This window comes from Macadamia integrifolia, chromosome 6 (genome assembly GCF_013358625.1).
Source record: "Macadamia integrifolia cultivar HAES 741 chromosome 6, SCU_Mint_v3, whole genome shotgun sequence".
NCBI classification, from domain to species: Eukaryota; Viridiplantae; Streptophyta; class Magnoliopsida; order Proteales; family Proteaceae; genus Macadamia; species Macadamia integrifolia.
This window is the reverse complement of record NC_056562.1, coordinates 17,943,847-17,968,195: the sequence shown is the minus strand read 5'-3', so window position 1 is coordinate 17,968,195 and position 24,349 is coordinate 17,943,847. Positions and strand designations below refer to the sequence as shown.

At 40.7% G+C, this 24,349-nt stretch overlaps 1 long non-coding RNA gene across 1 annotated transcript in view; it reads right to left on the bottom strand.

Moving 5' to 3' along the window:
* LOC122081241 overlaps positions 1–19,475 on the bottom strand; it is a 28,175-nt gene extending 8,700 nt beyond the window's left edge. The window contains exons 1-3 of the long non-coding RNA XR_006141047.1: positions 19,342–19,475; positions 18,256–18,321; positions 9,781–9,846 (exon numbers count right to left, since the gene is read on the bottom strand). This is a non-coding gene — a long non-coding RNA (uncharacterized LOC122081241). The remainder of the gene's footprint in view (positions 1–9,780; positions 9,847–18,255; positions 18,322–19,341) is intronic.
* Positions 19,476–24,349: the final 4,874 nt, after the last annotated feature.

The window sequence follows — 24,349 nt, the reverse complement described above, 5'->3', positions numbered from 1 at the left end:
AGAATGATAGAAAAACCCCAATTCTCATTGTGCAAGTTCAATCTAAGGAAAAAATGAAAAGACTCACAATAGAGTGAAGCATGAAGCTTACATGTTCATGGATGAAATTCCATCATTCTACAATTTAGAATATGCAAAAACATCTACTATTATGATATTGAGGTGAAAGAGAATCAAAGAAACCCAATACAAAGGGATGGATTTTCATGGGAAGGGAAGGAATTTCGAGCCTACCTGACCTTCCATGATCTCTACAACATGTCAAGTACAAATCAAACATAAGGCATTGCATTTGAGTTGTTAGTTGGGAAGAAAAGGGCAGAGATTGAAGAAATCCCCAAATTTAAGAAAACTAGGGCACGATTGGGGTTTCTCTCAAAAAATTGAGAAGTAAATCCTAAAACAGGAAAAAAATCATGAAGAAAACATCACAGTTACATGAAATCACTGTTCTATGGAAAGAAACATGGAAAAGAATCGAGATTGAAGACTACACATGAGTTCTACCCCCAAAGTACAAGTTCTGATAAGAAAATGAGGAAGAAACTTACTTGTAGGTAGAGGAGTTGAATCTTCCCAAAACCGTCGGATTGTTGAGTGAGATCGCGAGTGGAAGCATCAAGGAGCTCTCAAAAATCGCCTGAGAGAGAGAGAGAGAGAGTGAGAAAAGTTAAGAGGAGCACACTCAACATTTGAGAATGGTGTTACAGAGGTTGAGAGAACAACAATTGTTTGCCAAATACAACAAATGTGAATTTTGGCTTGAGCAAGTTGGATTCCTGGGGCACGTAGTGTCTAAGGCCGGAATCGAAGTGGATCCTGATAAGGTGAAAGCAGTAGTAGAGTGGGAAAGCCCTAAAAATGTCACTGGAATTAGAAGCTTCTTGGGTTTGGCTGGATATTACTGGCGCTTCATTGAGAATTTTGCTCGGATCTCAGCACCAATGACTAAGTTGACAAAAAAGGGTGTGAAGTTTGACTGGGTAGAGGAATGCGAGACGAGTTTTCAGGAGTTGAAGAAGAGGTTGGTGCCGGCCCTTGTGTTGACCATCCCTGAAGGCACAGGTGGAATGACAGTCTACACTGATGCTTCCAAAGTTGGGGTTGGGTTGTGTTCTCATGCAACACGGAAAAGTGATAGCGTATGCTTCCCGACAACTAAAGGAGTATGAGAAGAACTACCCCACTCATGACTTGGAACTAGCCGCAGTCATTTTTGCCCTTAAGATTTGGCGACATTACTTGTATGGGGAGAAGTGCGAGATATACAGTGATCACAAAAGCCTTAAAGTACTTTTTCACCCAGAAGGATTTGAACATGAGGCAGAGGAGATGGCTTGAGATCATGAAGGATTATGACTGCGACATTCAGTATCATCCCGGTAAGGCTAATGTAGTGGCAGATGCGTTGAGTCAGAAGGCACAGACTGTGTCACTCTCATACTTAGCAGTCAGCCCACCACTTGTACAAGAGGCGACGCTAATGGATGAAGCTCTCTTATATGAAGGAGCAACCTTAAAGTTTGAACGTCAACCAGAAAACCTTAAATGGTTGACTATATCCTTGGCGGCTCTACAGGTGCATCCGACTATTAGGCAAGAGGTAATAATGAAACAACCTTTGGATCCTGAATTGTAGCGGATCAGAGTTAAGGTTCAAGATCAAACAATGAACGACCCAGATTTTGTTTTAGCCCATGGGGCATTGATGTTTCAAGGCAGATTGTGTGTACCTGATGATTTGGATATACAAGATAAGATAGTGCAAGAAGCACATAGCTCCGAGTACTCACTCCATCCAGGAAGTACAAAGATGTATAAAGACCTTAAACAAAATTACTGGTGGCCAAGCATGAAAGTCACAATAGCTCTATATGTAGCGACTTGTCTTACATGCCAGAAAGTAAAAGCTGAGAGGCATCGACCTTATGGTACTCTTCAGCCACTCCCAGTACCAGACTGGAAGTGGGACAGGATTACAATGGACTTCGTCACTGGACTACCATGTACACCTAAGGGGATGGGCGCGATATGGGTGATTGTTGATCGACTTACTAAGACTGCCCATTTCATTCCCATCAAGACCAAGTTCTCTATGACTAAGTTAGCACAACTTTATATGGATAACATAGTGCGTTTGCGTGGAGTGCTAGTGAGCATTGTGTCAGATAGGGACCCAAGGTTCACTTCCAGATTTGGAAAAGCTTCCAGCATGCCTTGGGATCACAATTGAATTTGAGTACTGCTTTCCACCCACAGATGGATGGTCAGTCGGAGCGAACCATACAAATATTGGAAGACATGCTCAGGGCATGTACAATGGAAATGTGTGGTAGTTGGGAAGATTATATACCCCTTATGGAGTTTGCCTATAACAACAGTTACCAAGCTACTATTGGGATGGCTCCGTATGAGGCATTATATGGTAGGAAGTGCAGGACTCCTCTGTATTGGGATGAGGTTGGCGAACGCTGAATGTTGGGACCTGAAATGATACAGATGACTTGTGACAAGGTCGATGTTATTCGGGAAAGGATTAAAGCAGCTCAGTCACGTCAAAAGAGCTATGCGGACAACCGCAGAAAAGACATTGAATTTCAGCCAGGAGAAAAGGTGTTTCTCAAGATCTCTCCTACAAAAGGGTTGCAAAGATTTCATAGAAAGGGGAAGTTGAGCCTGAGATACATTGGCCCATTTGAGATCTTAGCTCGGGTTGGCTCAGTAGCCTACATGCTTGCTCTGCCACCTTCACTCAGGGATATTCATAACGTATTTCATGTATCCATGTTGAAGCGATACGTCCATGATCCATCTCATGTATTACCCGTGGAACCAGAATATCTAGAAGCGGATATGACCTATACAGAGTAGCCAGCTTAAATCTTGGACCGAAATGTGAAAACCCTTCGCAACCGCTCCATTTCCTTCGTAAAGGTGCGATGGGCTAATCATTCACTTGAAGAAGCATCTTGGGAGAAAGAGGATGAAATCCAAGCCAAGTACCCTTATCTTTTCGAACAACCAGGTACGCCAATTTCGAGGACGAAATTTTCAGTAAGGGGGGGGGTAAATGTAATACCCTACTTCTTAAACCCGGTTTGATTACATGGTTGACCCAGTTTAACCATGCAGGACCCGAACCGAAGAGGGTTAAGGCGGGTTCCTTATGGACCATGATGGCAAGGGTGACTTTGAACACTGGCTGGCCAGACAAGTCCGAGTCAGTGCCAAAGGAGACGGGTGTACCCAAGTTGTGTACATGCACATATCATAAGGCCATGTACAGATAAAGCAGGTACGTAGCCATATCTTAAAGCGCATACGTATATTATATCTTATGCCGAGAGTGAGATTCATGCCGAGAGTCGAATTCCATCAAAATCCCACTTGTTGGCCAATTTTTAGCCCTCAAGTGGGCGGTCACAGGTGGGCGCATCTGCCCACCTGAGTGACCCACCCATGTGTCACTAATGATTTTAAGAAAGTATAAATAGCAGGATTGTGTTTTTTCAATATCTCATTCATTACACTGAATAGTTGGTGAGAAGATTTTAGAGGAGAGAGAAAAGAAGAGAGGAAAGAGAACGAAGAAGAAAAGGGAAGGAAGAGGAAGAAGGAATGGATTTAAGCGGCGCCAAGGCTTGATCTTTCCATTCCTACGTCGGAAAAGTGATCTCCAACACAAGATCTACGTTTAGAGGTGAGCAAAGGCTATATTCCCTAAACTTTCACCATACCCAAGTGAAACCCTTTATTTGGGTAGTGTTTCTTGAGGACTCATAAATCCCCCTTGAGATGATGAATCTAAGGTTTAATTAATGGTTTATGTGTTGATTTTGAAGGATTTGAAGAAGTGTTTTCACGGTTGGAGGAGCATTGGTGATTTGAAGTGATTTTGGGGTCTTTGAACGAGTTCTTGAGCAAAGAAGGTAAGATGGCTTCCCTTCCTTAAATATAACCTAGATCTAGGTTAGAACCATCTTATGAGACTTTGAATGTGTGGAGAATGGGTTTGAAAAAGCCCCATTTGATTCCCCAAAGGTTAGGGAAGGTTTTGGGGAAAAATGGCATTTTTCCGCCAAGACCGGTGGGCCAAATGGCCCGCTTGAGGGCACCCACCTGAGAGGGCAGGCCCTCGGGACCAACCGACGGGCCCAACCGATGGGCTGACCGACTGGCCAACCTTCCCTCCGGTATTAGCTGGGCCAACCAGTGGGCCCTACTGGCAGGCCGATCGGCGGGCCAACCTGCCCGCTGGTCCTAGCAGGGCCCTCGGGGTCAACCGCCGGGCCGATCGGTGGTCCAACCTATCCATTGGTCATGACCGATGGGTTAGAACTGGTGGGTCGACCTACCCACCGGTTATGACTGGTGGATCAAGACAGGTGGGTTGTCTGACCCACCCGAGTGGCTCCCAACGTGATTTTTTCATCCGAATGGACCCAAAACGGATGTGCGACCTTCTTTTATGATTCTAAACATGATTTTGTCACCAAATCTTGTTAGTTTTGGCCCTAAAGTGGTGAAATACTAACCCCATTCACTCATGATAGGTTCACCAAATCTTACGCTTCTTGCACCAGATCTCACCCGTACCAGGTGTGAGTCTTTGTACACTACAGGTAAGTGGGGAGAGGACACTTGACCTTGTTTCAAGGCTTGTTTGGAATTCATTTAATTGTATCTAGACTAGCCATGTCATCATGCAAATTCTATGTAGCTTAGTCATCCTCATATTTTTATGCCATGCGTGTTGTGTTTATTTTCTCAATGTCAAATGGTGATGTGCTTATGTGATGAATGTTGAAATCATTGTGTATAATACATTAATAGACTAGATGCCGTAGTCGGCTTGGAAACAAGTGCAATGGTGGCCCGTGGAATGGGATGCGGAGGCACTATGCAATCGTACTATGTCATATAGGAGCATGCGGTGTAGGATTATTATCTTCCCGTGCTACGAACCTTCCCAACAGGGGTTGAGGTGTTGGGTTACCATTTGGGGGGAAGCAGTGGTCGCAGTTGTCGGGTCACTGTGGCGGTTAGACATACGCCCAACTGATCATTAGGACTGTCGGCAACCCCAGTGGTATATTCAAGAGGGCCAACCGTACTGCTTTTAAATTGTTGGAGTCAGCACCTTTATTTTCTGTCATTTACTTTTATGTTGAGAGCCGGTGGTCGGCATGTTTTACTTTTTCGAGTACTCACGGTGGGCCTTCTCCGACAGCCATATGGGCGTATCACAGGATGGAGTTCGTGGCTCGTACCCAGAGTATATGCGCACTGTGGTTGTAGTAGCAGTAAACCAAGGACTTAGTAATGTTGTTTAGGTGGAAGTAATTAAAAATGAATTGCATAGCATATAGTGCATATGGTTGTGATTTGTTGTGTGGACTGCTGTGTGGTCCTTCTTTTCACTTACTGAGCTAGTGAGCTCATCCCACGTGTGCACCTCTTTTAGATGATTTTGCAGGGCATCAACCTGAAGAGCAAGGGTCGGGCCCCACAGTTGAATTCCCTGAAGAGGATTGGTGGGTCCCCGAGGAATTAGAGCACGACATGGATTGCCCGTGCGAGGGCTGTGCTGCAGGACCGCAGTTGTGATACCGAGCTAAGCTTGACTCTTTGATTTTGATGATCCCTTGATACCGAGCTGAGCTGTACTCCTTGATTTTTGATGATCCCTTTGATACCGAGCTGAGCTGTACTGTTTGATTTTTTTGATGATCCCTTTTGTGTACTTGATATGTAAATTGTATTCTTTTTGTATAAATATCATGCCTGTGGGCCCACATGTACTTAACTATGTATTACAATTTGGGTATCAAGTATAATGGGAATATTTACAGGTAAATTAAGTATTCCACTGAACTGATGAACACTTTCTTAGTTGTGTGTATGCTGTGGTTGGATACTGTATCAGATGATCCTGGTAGGTTTGGGTTAACCGGTGTTAACCCGATCACTGGCCTGATTCTGTGTGAACGGGGTGTGACACCTTAGGTATCTTGACCTTGGTGAAGTTGCTCGGGCCAGACACTTAACAGAGAATCGAGTTCTATTTAGGGGTATCTAGGGCCACGCTGGTATTTAGGAGAGTGGGTCACACCCCAGTGGTCTGATTCCAACATGCGCTTCCCTCCTTATCTTCCCCCATCCACTATGCATCACCCAGAGCACATTCCTATGGATCAGATTGAGAGATTGGCCAAAGGAACGTGGGATGATTCCTTCTTAGACCAGAATAGGGATTACGAGACCTTCCTCAAGGAAAAGACAATTTGTACTTCTTTTGGTCCCAGAGGTCCAGTGGTATGTTTTCCCTTCTTGAATATCCTTTTTATACTTCAATTCCCTTTTTGTTTGGCTTTGATTGATGTTCTTTCAATAGAGGCTGCGGCATGCGGACCCTTCTTCTGTTCAGTCACAAGTAAGTGCTACTGGTCCATCCCAAACTGGGCCTTCTACTATTGTGGGTGGATCTCTCAGAATGGCCACCTTCCCCTTTCATGGCTTCCCAGGCTGGTCTTATCCCAACGTAACCCATCCTAGTATCCCTCAGCTCATGGAGCGTAGACTAGATAGAGATGCTTCTCTTGGGCTGCCCATTCCATATGACTATGTCAGTATCCAACCACCTTTCATTTGATTGGCTTTTAACTTCCTTTAATTGACATGGTCTTCGTCAGGTGTCTCCGGAGGCCTACGCCGAGATTAGGAGGATGCACCAGAGTTTGTGTGAGGTGGTACTTGATAAGGTATCATCTCTCTCTCTTTTATTTTTATTAACCTTGTCCTTCTTCTTTATTACTCTTTTTTCTTGATCATTCCTTATATTTCCCAGGAAGGAGAGAACACTGCCTTAAAGGGCCAAGTCAGCTTTTACCAACAAGAGATTGCCCGGCAGCACATGCAGATTCAGGATCTCACTTAGAAGTTGGAAAGCTAGGGATTAGCACCTACTAGCTCTTCGATGTTCTATGAAGATGATGCCAAGTATGGCTCAGATGAGGATTTTGACTCTTAGGGATCTGTTCTTGTAGTTCTTGCAAACACAAGCATATGTATATCTTTTTTCCTTCCCTCCCCGTGATTATTCCTTTTTTTTTTTTTTTAATCTTTTTGTATTGCCAAGCTTGGCATTTCATGAATAAAATCTATCTTTAGCATAAATAAAATCTCTTTTATTTATGAGTTTGATTAATTCCACAACTCAAGTCTTCATTAGAATAATCAAAACAACACGAAAATCCAAATATCACCTTTAGAGCCCTGTTCTTTTAACCCGATTTAATTGACCGATTGGTTCAATTGGTCTTGTAGGGTCTGAACCGAAAAGGGTCGATGCTGGTGCCTTTTTGTACATGACAGTAAGGGTGACGTCAAATGTGGGGTGGCCGGACAAGATTGAGCCAGTACCTGATGTGATTCGCATGCCTAAGCCGTGCCCTTACACATATCACAAAGCCATGTACGAATAGGAAAGGTACGTCATCATGATTGAATGATGTGAACTAAGTTCCATAACATGTGCCGAGAGCAAGATACGAGTTAAGGTTCCATTTTCCTTCAAAATACAGCAAGGTTGACTTTGTTTTGGCCAACTGGTGGGTGTCAATGGTAGGTGCAAGACCCACCAGTGTGACCACCTATTAGGGTAATGTGGGCCCCAGCAAGCCCAACTCAGGTGAGCACATGTATTTCGGATTCCTCATCATAATGAGACCCCGTACACCTGATAATGTCAGCTATTTTGGCCGGTATCATGATTTTGGTATATAAAGGGGAAAAACCAAATAGACCCTAGTAGATATTTATAACACAAGGGTATACATAGCATTTATGTTTTTCTCTCTCCCATTTAAGATCTCAGCCAAGGTTTGGTAAGGGGAGTAAAGAAGAGGGAGAAAAGAGGAAGAAGAAGAGAAGGGAGAGGGAAGAAGATCTTCCCTTGGTTTCCAAAGCCGCAACCTACCTTTTCATCATCGGAATAGTGTCCAGTGTCGTGGGATCTACGTTTTGAGGTAAGTAACACCCTAACCCCATGGAGTGTGATGAAACCCTCTTGAGTATGATCAAATAAAAGTAATAATGGAACCCTTGTGTGATTTCCTTGAAGGATTGCGGAAGAGAAACAAAGATTTGAAAGTTATTGAGGTGACATTTAAGTTAGAAAGAGGATCCTAGGTTTTGGGGGTTCTTGAGACAAGGTAAGATTTCTTTCCCCAAAACCTTGATGATAACTTAGATCTATGAAATGATCAAGTAGATGGAGCCTAACATGTGTGGGAAATGAAGTGGGCACAACCCCATTAGGTTCCCAAGAGGTGGAATGAAGAAAGGAAGGAGAACAGTAAAACCCACGGAATATCGGCAGGTAACACCGATGGGTAGTCTGACTCGCCAATGTGACCCCCTAGTCTTGCCTGGGCTCTGGTGTCACACCCTACCTTGCCCTTTATATGGCATAGGTCCATCAACACTGGATACCTCACCGCACCCAGTCAGCCTGCCAAACCAGGATCCTACTTTAGGAGAGTTTACAACACCACAACCATATATGCTAAAATCATAATCAAAGTTCACAACGGATCATATAAAATCAAATATAGATAATATCCACCCAGTGCTTCTATGTGATACTTGATACCATGTATACAATGATTCACAACAACATATACAGTAATCCATATATATATACATTCATCCCATTCTAAAATAAATATTTACACAAAATATCTTCCAATAGTAGTTATACCCTCTAACCTGTATCAACAAAAGCTGATTTTCACCACTATCCACATATATACGCAAAAGGATAATCAAATACATCAGCCCTCAATATTGCTGTCCACCGTATGCATAATCATCACATTCATAGTTATGCCCAAGGCTGAAATCATAAAAATCCAGAATACAAGCCAACTAATCCATAACCACGTCATCATGCTCTGAATTATCAACCTGCAGCTGACTACTCTCCTCATTTGTGGAACAAAAAAATGGGGGATAACCACATGGTGATGCTCAGTGAGGGGGTGGGATAGAAACAAACACACGCATCCATATGCAATGCATGCTCCACACAATAGAATGATGCTCATGAATCCATTTATTTAACTATTTAGATTTCCTAGTCAATTACTAAGTCTCATCTCCTATGGGTATAAGTGCTACCAACGCAGGTGGCATTCCCTACCCTGAATGTTGGGCCTTAGGAATACAAGCTACACTGCAGGCAAGAGCCAGCCAGTGCCGGTACAGGTCCCGGTCCACATCGGCTAACCCCTAAAGGTAACCCCATATCATAAATATATATACAGGCATACAGTACGTCATATCCTATCATACACACTCACACCCATACACATCCACCACTGGTACAGTATGTCATACCACTCATAGTGCACTACTAATCAAGTAGTCACTTTTATTAGGATTAGTCCGTACCTAACCCCCGATGGACAAGGGGTGTAACACTTGGGGTAATGATACCTAACCCAACATTCTACATGGTGCACAACAAATCATCCGAACCATATATGCACACATGGGCACCTACACATGACCCATCTCACTTACCTTTCCTTCCACATTTCCACCACCATCATATCTATCACACCACAAATATGCAAGTAGATGCAAATGATGAAAATGAATGCAAATGCACAAATACAAAAAGTAATGCAATGCAAATGCAAAAATACAACAAGTAATGCATGCTCAGCATTAATAAACACACCAAAAGAATGGGGGTTGAGAAGGGCACCCACTTACAGTGAATATCAAGGCTCACAATCTCTCCTGGCGCCGAGGAATCTCTCTCACGACTATCTGGGATTCCTAAAAATCAACAATTATATACATGTATTAAAATCAGGTAAATTTTTATCTACCCCTAACAGTGCTACTTAATATCTCCCTATTAAGATCATCTATAACCTCCCTTATATGCTCCACAATTACTCTTCAAGTCCAATTTAACAAATTTCATTTTAAATCCTTAGTCTTACGTGGGATTCAGTAGAAATTTCAGATTTCCCCCAATTTGATCCAATTTCTTATATGAAATTATGAACCTAGAGTGGATATCAGTATTTGAACTTCAAAATTGATGATAAATTCTCAATTCCATAAGCATGCATGGAATTCATACTTAATATCTCTTGCATTTGTCTCTATACCCTCAAATTAGTGAAATTGAGATGGGATTTCTTTCCAATTTCAAATTAATTCTTTGTTCCAGAGGTTCAAGTAAGGGAGCCAGTCTCCTAGTTCCAAATCGGCCTTCAATAATGAAGATCCCATCTCAGATTTCATTTCACATATATATAATTTCATCTACAATAGTAAAATACAACTAATTTTCATGATAAATCCTCAATTTGAGGTTGCATGTTTGAAATCCATCATTAATCTTACCATGCATGTGATCTACCAGCAATTCCCACCTTTAGGTGAATCTTGGACTTCAAAAAATTGAAATAAAAATGAATTTTCACCTTGCATGTGGAGAATTAAGCTTTAATTAACTTGCATGTAAATTTCAGATCATAGAACAGCAAAATTGAATGGATTTTCTCCTCATCCACATGGAATTTTTTTTCTAATTAAGGAGAGTTTGTGAGAATTCTCACTCTCTGTAGGAATCGGTCATGGTGTACATATCAATTGACTAAATTATTACATTCCTTTCAAATTTAATCCACCAATTTCAGAGAAATTGAACTCTATGTAGTTGAGGTCATTGAAATTTCTAGATTTCCTCTCTTTTCACAAATTCCAGTCCAAATCAGTTTAAACCCCCTTTTATTTCTAAAAATCCCTCTTATTAGAAGTTAATCTAGGTGAGATTTCTTACCTTTTTTCTGAATCCTCTAGCAATCTCCCAAGCAAGTCGATCTCTAGAGCAATTTCTCTCTTTTCCCTTCTCTTCTTCTCCTCTCTTCTTCTTCTTCTTCATTCTCCTTTCTTCCTCTTACTAAAGGGTGATGAGAATGTGAGAAATTAAGGTTAGATAGCCCCTCCTTTTATAATATTAAAATATACATTTTACATCTATTTTTTTCCCTTTTTGCCGAACCAGCAGTTGCTACTTGCTTTCTATCGGCTAAGTTTGATACATTCTTGTTCATCTGGAATTGATCCAGCTAGCCAGTTGAATTTTTGGATAAATCTGGCAGTTGTCGGTTGCACTCTGCCATCAAAAGACCTGTACAATTCTGCAAACAGAACTAAATCGGTAGTTGTCGGTTCAAACCGATAGTTGTCGGTTGACCTCTGTTTCTTGGCCTGTTCAAATAGTCTATACGAAAATGATCATATCTTTCTCGTCCGAATTGGATTGAGATGATTCAAGTTGCGTTGGATTCATAACTCAATGATCTATCATTTTGTAGAAGAAATAATCTTCAGATATTGTCATATAAAATAACTAAAATGCCAATGAACATGAACTTTGCTGAAATCCAGCAATTGTAATGACATGTTGTAAACAACATGTATCCAAACTTGTTCGGGTCTTATTATTTAGTCATTTTTGGCATCACCTAGGGTCATTCTATTATCCAACCTTATCAAGGTTATTAATTTACCTCTTGGCCCACTTTTCTTATTGATCCCTCCAACACCGTTGACAGTAGGCACAAGTACATGTTGGGTCATTCTTCCCTTCTTGGCATTCCACTACTGCCAACCAAGCTAGTGTTGGCTTCTTTAATTTGTTACTCTTGTCTGTTCATAGCCAATGTAAAGAGGTGAGATTTGGGGTGTTACAGTTTCCCCCCTCCTTACAAAAAATTTCATCCTCGAAATTTGTAAGAGTTACCTGATAAACCCAACAGTTATGGGTACTTCTCCTTCACTTCATCTTTCCTCTCCCAAGAAGCTTCTTGCTCGGAATGGTTCTTCCACTTGATCTTCACATATGGAATGGTTCAACTCCAGAGTTGGTATTCCTTCCTATCATAGATTCCCTTGAGCTATTCTTCATAGCTTAAATCATCATCCAACTCCAAAGGCTTCACAACAGGTAATACATGTGAAGGATCTAGAATATACTTCTTTAACATAGAGACATGGAAGACATTATGAAATCTGTCCAGTTCTGGAGGTAATGCCAGTCTATAGGCCATCTTGCCAATCTGACTCAAGATCTCAAAGGGTCCTATATACCTTGGACTTGGTTTACCTCTTTTTCCAAATCTTTTGATGCCTTTGATGGGTGAAATCTTCAGAATTACTTTTTCACCCACCACAAACTTTATAGGTTTCCTCCCGTTGTCTGTATAACTCTTCTGCCTAGATTGAGCTATCTTGATTCTTTCCCTGATCATATCTACCTTATAACAGGTAGCTTGTATCAACTCAGGTCCCAAAATTCTCATTTCTCCCACTTCATCCCAATACAAGGGAGTTCTACATTTCTTTTCATATGGAGCTTCAAATGGTGCCACACCAATAGTTGATTGATAGCTGTTGTTATATGCGAATTCAACTAATGGTACATGCTCATCCCAACTATAGCTCATATCAATAGCACAGGCCCTTAACATATCTTCCAAGGTCTGAATTGTTCTTTTTGTCTGTCCATCTGTCTGGGGATGAAAGGTTGTGCTAAATTTTAACTTGGTTCCCATTGCCTTTTGTATGCTGTCCCAAAATTTAGAAGTGAAACGGGAATCACGGTCAGAAACAATACTGATAGGCACACCATGATATCTTACAATATTATCAATGTACAATTGTGCTAACTTCTCCATGGAGTAAGATATCTTTATTAGTATGAAATGGGATACTTTAGTGAGTGTATCAACAACTACCCAAGCCGTGTCATTTCTTTTCCTAGTTCTGGGTAATCCTGTCACAAAGTCCATAGTGAAATGCCCCCATTGCCACTCAGGTATTGAAAGAGGTTGCAGTAACCCATGTGGCCTCTATCTCAATGCCTTCATCAGCTGACAATTCATGCACTTTGCCATATGCTTAGCTACATCAGTCTTCATACCATATCACCAGTAGGTTTTCTTCAAATCTCTATACATTTTAGTACTTCTAGGATGTACAGAGTAAGGTTTGCTATGGGCTTCATTCAGAACCAACTGTATTAGCTTCTCTTCCCTTGGAACACACAATCTATCATTGAATCACAAAGTTCCATCTTTCACTGTGAACCTCAAATCCTTCTGTCTTTCATCATTAATAGCATTCATGGTTTTTCTCAACACATCATCTTTAGGCTGGGCTTCCTTGATCTGCTCAAACAAAGATGGTTTAATAGTAAGAGTGGCAAGTGTTATATCTTTAGGTGTCTTCATTTCCACAATTATCTCTAAACCCAACTCTCTTGCCTCTTCAATCAACATAGGGTTAGCAGTAACTACTGCTAATGTAGTAACCTTATGTTTCCTACTGAGAGCGTCTGCTACCACATTAGCTTTCCCTTGATGGTAATGAATGGTGCAGTTATAGTCTTTAAGTAATTCTAGCCATCTTCTTTGCCTCATATTCAGTTTTTTCTGAGTAAAGACATACTTTAGTCTTTTATGGTCACTAGATATTTCACATTTCTCTCCATACAAATAGTGACGCCAAATTTTAAAAGCAAAGATGACTGCTGCCAACTCCAGGTCATGAGTAGGATAATTCTTCTCATAATCTCTCAATTGTCTTGAAGCATAAGCAATTACCCTACCATTTTGCATCACTACGCATCCCAAACCTTGTTTGGATGCATCATTGTATACTACCAAACCTGATGTACCATTTAAAATAACAAGGACTGGAGCTGTTACTAGTTGGTTCTTCAATTCCTGAAAACTATCTTCACACTTTTTAGTCCATTCAAACTTAACTCCTTTTCTAGTCAATGGGGTCATAGGAGCAGAAATCCGAGCAAAATTCTCAATAAATCTTCTATAATAACTTGCCAAACCCAGAAAACTCCGAATCTCACTAACATTCTATGGGGACTCCCAATCTAATACTGCTTTCACCTTTACAGGATCAACTTCAATACCTCTAACTGATACAACACGTCCGAAGAAATTCTCTTGTGATAACCAGAATTCACATTTGCTAAACTTAGCATACAACTATTTCTCTCTTGACCTCTATAAGACTGACCTCAAATGAATTGCATGATCCTCTCTACTCTTGGAATAGATTAAAATATCATCAATAAATATAATCACATATAGATCTAGCATATCATGAAATACTCTATTCATTAGTCCCATAAAAGCGACTAGTGTATTGGTCAGTCCAAATGGCATCACCACAAATTCATAGTGACCATACCTTGTCCTGAAGGCTGTCTTCTGGATATCACTCTCCTTGATCTTCAACTGGTGATACCCTGACCTCAAATCAATTTTGGAGAATGTACTAGCTCCTTGCAATTGATCAAACAAATCATCTATACGGAGAAGCGGATACCAGTTCTTAATTTTCAACTTGTTCAACTCCCGGTAGTCAATACACATCTGTAAACTCCTGTCTTTCTTCTTCACAAACAAGACTGGAGCTCCCCAAGGTAACACACTGGGTCTAATAAAACCCTTCTTCAACAAATCTTGCAACTGTTCCTTTAACTCCTTCAATTCAGCAGGAACCATTCTGTAAGGTGCCCTTGACATTGGTGCTGCCCCAGGTATTAACTCAATACAAAATTCAATTTCCCTATCTGGGGGTCTGCTACTCAGATCCTTTGGAAATACATTTGAAAATTCTTTGACTACTTCTATTTCTTCCAATGTAGTAGTCTTCTTGGTAGTATTTTGGACACATCCTTCATTTAGTAATTTTTGTAGCTGAATAGAGGAAATCAATATCTTCCTATTTTCCTTTCTGTGTCCCTGATATATAAACTCATCTCCATTCCTTGGTTTGAATAATATCTTCTTCTCAACACAGAGCACACAAGCTCAATATGCTGACAACCAATCCAATCCTATTATGACATCAAAGTCCTTTATATCTATGCAAATCAATTGGGCTATCATATTTCGCTCACATATCTGAATGATACAGGGTTCATAAACATCTTTTAAGTGGACAATAAATCCTGTAGGTGTACTAATCATCAATTGATAAGCTAACATTTTAGATTTCACACCCAACTTTGGAGCAAAGTTAGAAGACAAAAATGAATGAGATGCACCAGAATCAAACAATACATGTGTTGTTATATTATAGGCAAGCACTATACCTATCACTACTCCGGGTGCAGCCTCGGCTTCCTCGACTGTCAGTGCAAAGACTTTCCCAGATGCTTGTGACTTCTTAGTAGATACAGAAGAAGAAGAAGCCACACTCTGCCCACTTGGTTTCCTCTGAGGATAGAATTTTACATAATGCCTCGGCTGCTGGCATACATAACATCTCACAGTGATAGGCTGGAGTGTAGAAACTGCTGGCTGAGACTGTGCTGACTGTGTCTGGGTAAAAGCTCCACTAGTCTCTCTCTGTCTGGATACTGGGGTAGAAGAAGAAGCTCCTCTTCCAAACCTTCCAAATTGTCTCCCTATGTTTCTTGTCCTAGCCCTTCTTGTTGCCTGAATCTGGTAGCCTTCCCTCTACTTGTCCTCAATAGACTTGGCAAATTGAACCACATCAGTATAATTCTACAGCTGATGTGCTACTAGCATAGCTCCAATGCCAGACCTCAGACCCTTCTCAAACTTTTTTGCCTTTGCACTGTCATTCTTCATATGTTCTGGGGTAAAATAGTACAAAGCCTCAAATTGTTGTTGGCACTATAACACAGACTTGGGTCCTTGGATCAAAGCCATGAATTCTGATTCCTTCCTATCCCTCACACTGATAAGGAAATAGTTTTTGTAGAACACTTCCACAAACTGATCCCAGGTGGGCTGTGGATGCGTGGCTAATAGTATGGGTCTGGTAGCCTTCCACTAGGCATAGGCTTCATTCTGCAGTTGATAGGTCACACACATGATCTTCTGTTCATCACTACAATTCAACATTGCCAATGCCCTCTCAACTCCCTCTACCCATTTTAAAGGTGCCAATGGGTCAGAACTCACACCACTAAAGTATGGAGGTCTATACTTGTGGAATTTCTCCATCAACTTGCTTGTGTCTGGCCATAATTGTACTGTTGGTGGGTTCCTAAAAACTTATTGCCCAATCTGTAACCCCCGTAACTGTAACTATCTGAGCTACTTGCCCACCTATGGTTTGTGGTGCAACTAGGATTCCTGGGTTAACTTGAGGTACTAAAGTTGTAGGATTTGTATGAGGTAGGCCACTAGTGTGGGTGGGATGGGTATTCCCCCAGCACGCATTGTTGTGGCCATTTCTTCGATAACCCTATTCTGTTGCTACTATAGCTATTGTTGCTGCTATCTATTCTGCTACAGTGATTGTTGTAGTCTTTGTTGTATACTTTGGACCATATTAGTTACCAGAGTGGTCACATCCTGAGCTGTAAGTATTGGAGGTACAGGACGTGACACAGATGCTGCTGCAGGAGCAGGTGCAGGAACTGATTCTTGTGTTCCTGATACTGACTTACATTCCCTTTCTTCACTCACAGACACAAAAGGGTGAGCTCTATTAGTAGGCCGGCCCTTTTTCTGGTGTCCCGATCCTTGTTGAGGTTGAGCCTGTTTTGGTGGCATATTGGGAATTTTTCTGAAAATCATAACTTATCAATTCCCAATGCTCAACACAAATATTTCCAACAAGGATGAGTAATGCAGCATTGGTCATATATAAAATTATTTAGTTAAAAGAAAACATTCACATCCTAATCTTTTTTCTATCACACACAGAAGCATTCATAACAATTAAGCTTTTATCTTGAAGCTTTTATTTCTTTACTTCCTATGGCACTAGATGATCCTAAGATCTTGTGGGTTGTCAGACTTAGTCCTAGAATTTGTTCTGATACCACCAAATGCCACACCCTACATTGCCCTTTATATGGCATAGGTGCACCAACACTGGATACCTGTACGGTCAGCTCGCCAAACCAGGATCCTACTTTAAGAGAGTCCACAACACCACAACCATATATGCTAAAATCATACTTAGAGTACACAACGGATCATATAAATCAAATAAAGATAATATCCACTCAGTGCTTCTATGTGATACTTGATACCATATATAAAATGATTCACAACAACATATACAGTAATACAAATATATACATTCATCCCATTCTAAAACAAATATTTACATAAAATATCTTCCAACAGTAGTTATACCCTCCAACCTGTATCAACAAAAACTGATTTCCACCACTATCCACATATATACATAAAAAGATAATCAAATACATCAGTCCTCAATATTGTTGCCCACTATATGCACAATCATCACATTCGCAGTCATGCCCATGGCTGAAATCATCAAAATCCAGAATACAAGCCAACTGATCCATAACCACGTCATCGTGCTTTGAATTATCAACCTACAACTGACTGCTCTCCTCATCTATGGAATAAAGAAATGGGGGTGACCATATGGTGATGCTCAGTGAGGGGGTGGGATAGAAACAAACACACGCATCCATATGCAATGCATGCTCCACACAACAGAATGATACTCATGAATCCATTTATTTAACTATTTAGATTTCCTAGTCCATTAGTAAGTCTCATCTCCTATGGGTATAAGTGCTACCAACACAGGTGGCATTCCCTACCCTATACATTGGGCCTCAGGAATACAAGCTATGTTGTAGGCAGGAGCCAACCAATGCCAGTATGGGTCCCGGTCTACACCGACTAACCCGTAAAGGTAACCCCATATCATAAATATATCTACAGGCATACAGTACGTCATATCCTGTTATACACACTCACGCCCATACACATCCACCATTGGTACAGTACGTCGTACCACTCACAGTGCGTTGCTGGTGAGACAGTCACTTTTATTGGGATTAATCCATACCTAACCCCCTACGGACAAGGGGTTTAGCACTTGGGGTCATAATACCTAGCCCTACATTCTATATGGTGCACAACAAATGATCCAAACCATATATGCACACATGGGCACCTGCACGTGACCCATCTCACTTACCTTTCCTTCCACATTTCCACCACCATCATATCCATCATACCACAAATATGCAAGTAGATGCAAATGATGAAAATGAATGCAAATGCACAAATACAAGAAGTAATGCAATGCAAATGCACAAATACAACAAGTAATGCATGCTCAACATTAAGAAACACACCAAAAGAATGGGGGTTGAGAAGGGCACCGACTTACAGTGAATATCAAGGTCCACAATCTCTCCTGGTGCAGAGGAATCTCTCTAATGGCTATCTGGGATTCCTAAAAATCAATAATTATACACATGTATTAAAATCAGGTAAATTTTTATCTACCCCTAACAGTGCTACCTAATATCTCCCTAATAAGATCGTCTATAACCTCCCTTATATGCTCCACAATTCTTCTTCAAGTCCAATTTAACAAATTTCATTTTAAATCCTTAGGGTCTTACATGGGATTCAGTAGAAATTTCAGATTTCCCCCAATTTTACCCAATTTCTTATATGAAATTATGAACCTAGAGTGGATATCAGTATTTTAACTTTAGAATTGATTATAAATTCTCAATTCCATAAGCCTGCATGGAATTCATACTCAATATCTCTTGCATTTGTCTCTATACCCTCAAATTAGTGAAATTGAGATGGGATTTCTTTCTAATTTCAAATTAATTCTCTGTTCCAGAGCTTCAAGTAAGGAACCCAGTCTCCCAGTTCCAAATCGGCCTTCAATAATGAAGATCCCATCTCAGATTTCATTTCACATATGTATAATTCCATCTACAATAGTAAAATAAAACTAATTTTCATGATAAACCCTCAATTTGAGGTTGCAGGTTTGAAATCCATCATTAATCTTACGATGCATGCAACCTACCATCAATTCCCACCTTGCAGGTGAATCTTGGACCTCAAAACAGTGAAATAAAAATGAATTTTCACATTGCATGTTGAGAATTAAGCTTCAATTAACTTGTATGTAAATTTCAGACTTTATAACAGTAAAATTGAATGGATTTTCTCATCCACATGGAATTTTTTTTCTAATTAAGGAGAGTCAGTGAGATTCCTCACTCTTTGTAGGAATTGATCATGGTGTACACATCAATTGACCAAATTATTACATTCCTTTCCAATTTAATCTACCAATTTCAGAGAAATTAAACCCTATGTAGTTGAGTTGTCATTGAAATTTCTAGATTTCCTCTCTTTTCACAAATTCCAGTCCAAATCAGTTTAAACCCCCTTTTATTTCTAAAAATCCCTCTTATTAGAAGTAAATCTAGGTGAGATTTCTTACCTTTTTGCTGAATCCTCTAGCAATCTCCCAAGCAAGTCGATCTCTATAGCAATTTCTCTCTTTTCCTTTCTCTTCTTCTCCTCTCTTCTTCTCCTCTCTTCTTCTTCTTCTTCATTCTCCTTTCTTCCTCTTACTAAAGGATGAATAGAATGTGAGAAATAAAGGTTAGATAGGAGGTGATGGCCTTTATATAGCCCCTCCTTTTATAATATTAAAATATACATTTTACATCTATTTTTTCCCTTTTTACCGAACCGCCAGTTGTAGCTTGCTTTCTGTCCACTAAGTCTGATACATTCTTGTTCATCCGGAATTGATCCGGCTAGCCGGTTAAATTTTTGGATAAATCCAAAAGTTATATGTTGCACTCTCCCATCAAAAGACCTGTCAAATTCTACAAACAGAACTGAACCGGTAGTTGCCGGTTGACCTCTATTTCTTGGCCTGTTCAGATAGTCTATACAAAAATTATCATATCTTTCTCGTTCGAACTCGGATTGAGATGATTCAAGTTGAGTTGGATTCACAACTCAATGATCTATCATTGTGTAAAGGAAATAATCTTCAGATATTATCATATAAAATGACTAAAATGCTCATGAACATGAACCTTGCTGAAATCACAACAATTGTAATGACATGTTGTAAACAACATGTATCCAAACTTGTTCGGGTCTTATTATTTAGTAATTGTTGGCATCACCTAGGGTCATTCTGTTATCCAACCTTATTAAGGTTATTAATTTACCTCTTGGCCCACTTTTCTTACTGATCCTTCCAACACTGTTGACAGTAGGCACAAGTATATGTTGGGTCATTCTTCCCTTCCTGGCATTCCATTGCTTCCAACCAAGCTAGTGTTGGCCTCTCCAATTTGTTACTCTTGTTTATTCATAGCCAATGTAAAGAGGTGAGATTTAGGGTGTAACATCTGGCTCAACCAGAAAGTAGGACCGACGGATGCCACACCTATCGGTGTGACCCACCGGTCTTCTTTGGGCGAACCGACGAGTAAGACCACTGGGTGTCTGACCTGCTGGTGTGACCCATTAGTCTTGCCAGTGCTTTTAGCCCTAGCAACAGGTACCAGACTCGCCAGTAGCACCCACCGGTTCCCTCTGGACCTACTAGTAGGTAGGACCGGTGGGTGCCAAACCCGCCAGTATGACCCACAGGTCTGTGTCTGTGTGTTGTCTATCTGGGCAGTCTGCAAAGTGGGGTCCTCCTACCCACCTATATGACCCACCTATTACCCAATTGAGCTCAAATGGAACTCAAACTCGATGGCAGCCTTCTACGCATTGTTAAACATATCATGACCATATCTTACGTCATTTATAATTCTGAAATGGGACATATTCTAACTCCCCATCTTTGTTAGGTTTCAAGATACTCTTTTTCACTCTGGATCTTACCCATACTGTGAGTGTAGATTCTCCTACGAGAATAGGTAAGTGGGATTTTAGAGTGTTTTTGGCATCTTACGCATTCATATACTATATTGACATTTTGGTTACTATTCCCATGCATATGCTTGATGTATGAATGATGCATTTAGAATTGTACATGTTGTATCTTAAATTTCTAAATGCTTGTTACTTACTTGAAATCATGAGAATGGATTTATCATATGTTGTAATATGGTGATGATTTTCTAGACATGTGTGAGATTTCTAGAATAGATGCGTCGGCTTGAAAATGAATGCATTGGTACACCATGGAATGAGACACAGAAGTACAATGCAGTCGTATTATCTCATATAGGAGCATGTGGTTAGGATGTGACATTCTCTCGTGCTATGACCCTTCCCAACAAGGGTTTAGGTGTTGGGTTATCACTGGGGCGAAGCGTTGGTCGCAGACCGCCGTGGTAGTTAGAAGTACGCCTGGCTGATCATTAGGATATTTGGAAACCTTGGTGATATATTTAGAGGGTCAATCATACTGCTTTTATTTTCTGTTATGGTTCGGCCACGATTTACATTTTTACTGTGGTTCGGCCTCAATTTACATTTTTACTGTGGTTTGGCCACGATTTACTTTTCTGAGTGCTCACAGCTAGCCTTCTCCGACAACCTATGGACATATCGTGGGATGGCAAACTCGTCTCATACTTGAGGCATACGCACACTCTAGTTGTGAGTAGCATATAACCTATGATTGTTTAGGTGAAGTAGGTTTAAAATGAATATCATGCATATAATATCATTTGAATTGCGATTTCTTGTGTGTGTCTTTCTTTCCATTTACTGAGCTAGTGAGCTCACCCCTCGTATATACATCTTTTTAGATGATTGTTTAGGCTACTCGGTAGAGGAACCCATGTCGAGTCCCACCGATGAAACCCCAGTGGGGGATTGGGGAGTCCCAGAAGGATTTGATCACGATGACGGTTGCCCATACGAGAGTTGTGTTATAGGGCAATAGTTATATATTCTACTTGTTGTACTCTTTTTGATTCTTTTAGTATGTTTCCCCTTTTGTTCTCTTGATAGTTAAATTACTATTTCTTGTGTAAATATCATGCCAACGGGCCCACATGTTATTATACAATATATAACAATTTGGTATCAAGAGTATATAGGGAATTATAGGTATTTATGCATGACAAGACTTCCGCTGAATTATATTATTATATCCCATGATTACTTGAGGCTTGTTGTGCTGTAGTTACTGTATCAGATGATCTTGGTGGTTTTGGGTTACCCGGAGGAACCCGGTCACTGGTCCAGTTCTATGTGAATGGGGCATAACAACGGTGGTATTAGAGCGCAATGCTCTAATCACACACATCATGCAAGATTTAATTCTTAGAGACCAAAAAAATAGGACAAGGGTATTAGGGTAAAGCATAAAAGACACCATATAAAATATGAAAATATGTAAAACTTGAAAATTTTGGCATAATACATTTATAAAGGGAGGGAATCCAAAAAGTTTCACACAGAAAAGAGAACTGCATAATCACAGAAAATTTTCATACACTAGAGAGAGAATTCACAGATAACATTAGAGAAGAGAATAGAAGAGCAAAAGGAAAAGAAGATAGAATTTCCAGAACCACATTCCAAAAGAAAGAAAAGAGAATCATTCCAGTCTAGCTAGGCCCTACTCAATCAATCATCATCTATATCAATGACCTCTTCCACCCGAGATCTTGAGTTAATGTGGAGGCGCTCATCGTAGTAGTCAAACTTGCAGTTCACCAAATCCACCTCCTCTTGAAGGTGTTTTAGGCTCGTTGCCATGTCCTTGGAGGCGGAGTACATTGTATTGTCCAAATCATCTATATCTATAACCATGCTTGCCTAGATCTCTTGAATGGTCTTCTATCCCATCAGAAGTTTCTCCTGACCTTCCTGCAGAGCCTTCAACCTGTCCAACATGCCCTAGAAGTTAAAAGTCCAACTTGGAGATGGTGGAGCCACATTGATTGGGACCTCATCCTCCATCACCACATCATCATCCTCCTCCTCAACCTCGGGCATGTAGTTTTCATTGTCATCTTCCTCCTCATCACCCTCCTCCTGAGCTGCCTCTCTCATTACGGGCTCCATCAAACCAAATAGCTTCATCTTATGTAAGATGCCCTAGGAAAATCTGTCTGAGGGGGCACTACCCTCCTCACCCTCAAGACCTACCTAGAAGTACTCAAAGATCTTAGTGAGTGACTAAGCATAAGGGTAGTTATTGTTAGAGGGGTGGGCTATGTGGTACTCCATAGTCTTCATGATCACGAATGGGAGGCACAGACGAGGGGGATTCCCTAGAGCAGTGTAGATATAGTATACGATGTAAGCAACCATAAAGTTCACCTGATTCTAGTGCCCAGCCCAGGGAAGTAGGTTGAACTGCACCAAACGGCTAAAATCTCAGACCTTAGGAAGGAAGGCTATCTCGGACTACCAAGTACCCTCCAAGGAGATGCCCAAGATCCCCACCAATAAATCAATCGGGAGCCGGATGTCTTGACCCTTCACCTGATTGGTGAGGGTATACATTCTGTTGTCATGCACCACCTTGAGTTTGCAGTAAAACATCCTAATGAGGTCAGGGTAGCAGAGGCAGTCGATGGAGAGCATGGTTTCCCATCCTAGTGTAGTAAATCTCTCGAGCATCTGCACTCGAGTGAAGTCTTATGTCACAACAATCTTCTCCATCAGAACGGATCTCTTGGAGAGGGTGTCCCAAGTGAGTGCAGCCTCAAGACTGCGGAAAGTGTTATCATGATAATCCTATAAGTCCTTGGAACCATTCCTCCTGGACCGAGTTCGAGGAGTAGAAGAGTTGGTGACCGTACTCCTCTTCCTACCGGAGGCATGTCCACTTCTGGATGATGAAGCGGCCCCTTTACCTTTGCTGGAAGACATCATGCAAATACATGAGAAAATATAAGAAAACCGATAAGATGCCAAGAGGAAATTGTAAAACAAGGGATAAAGGTAAGGAACAAGAAAATAAGTTCACAAAGAGGTGAATAGTGAAAATGACACACCCTTACTAAGCACAATAAATGGGCAATGTATATAGAATGACAAATAAAAGAAGGGCCCTATAGTGAAAGGCCATAGTCACAATGTAGTCATATATGAGTGGTACATTGACAAAACCACGTATTGACAAGTGAATGTGATGGGGTCATGATACTTGAAGCATTACATAAATGTGATATAAGAAAGGAAAGCATCTACCTAAAACATGGGTTCATGAAATTTCCAAAGTTAGCAATAATTCAAGGCATTGACGGATTTACAAAGAAGAAAAAGGGGGAAAATTCCATAAGAAGAAGGGCATAAACCAAGGATATACATAGCATTGATGAAATTTTGGCAATGATATGTGAAAGAAGATTTGATTCCATGCAAGTATACATAATTAGCATGGTTAATATCAAAACAAGGGAAAACCCTTAAATACTCAAGAGCCATAAACCTAGAAATGATGAAAAAAAAAATATTCATGCCAAGGTCTGATAAGTGATGCATATGTGCGATATGGCACTCCAACT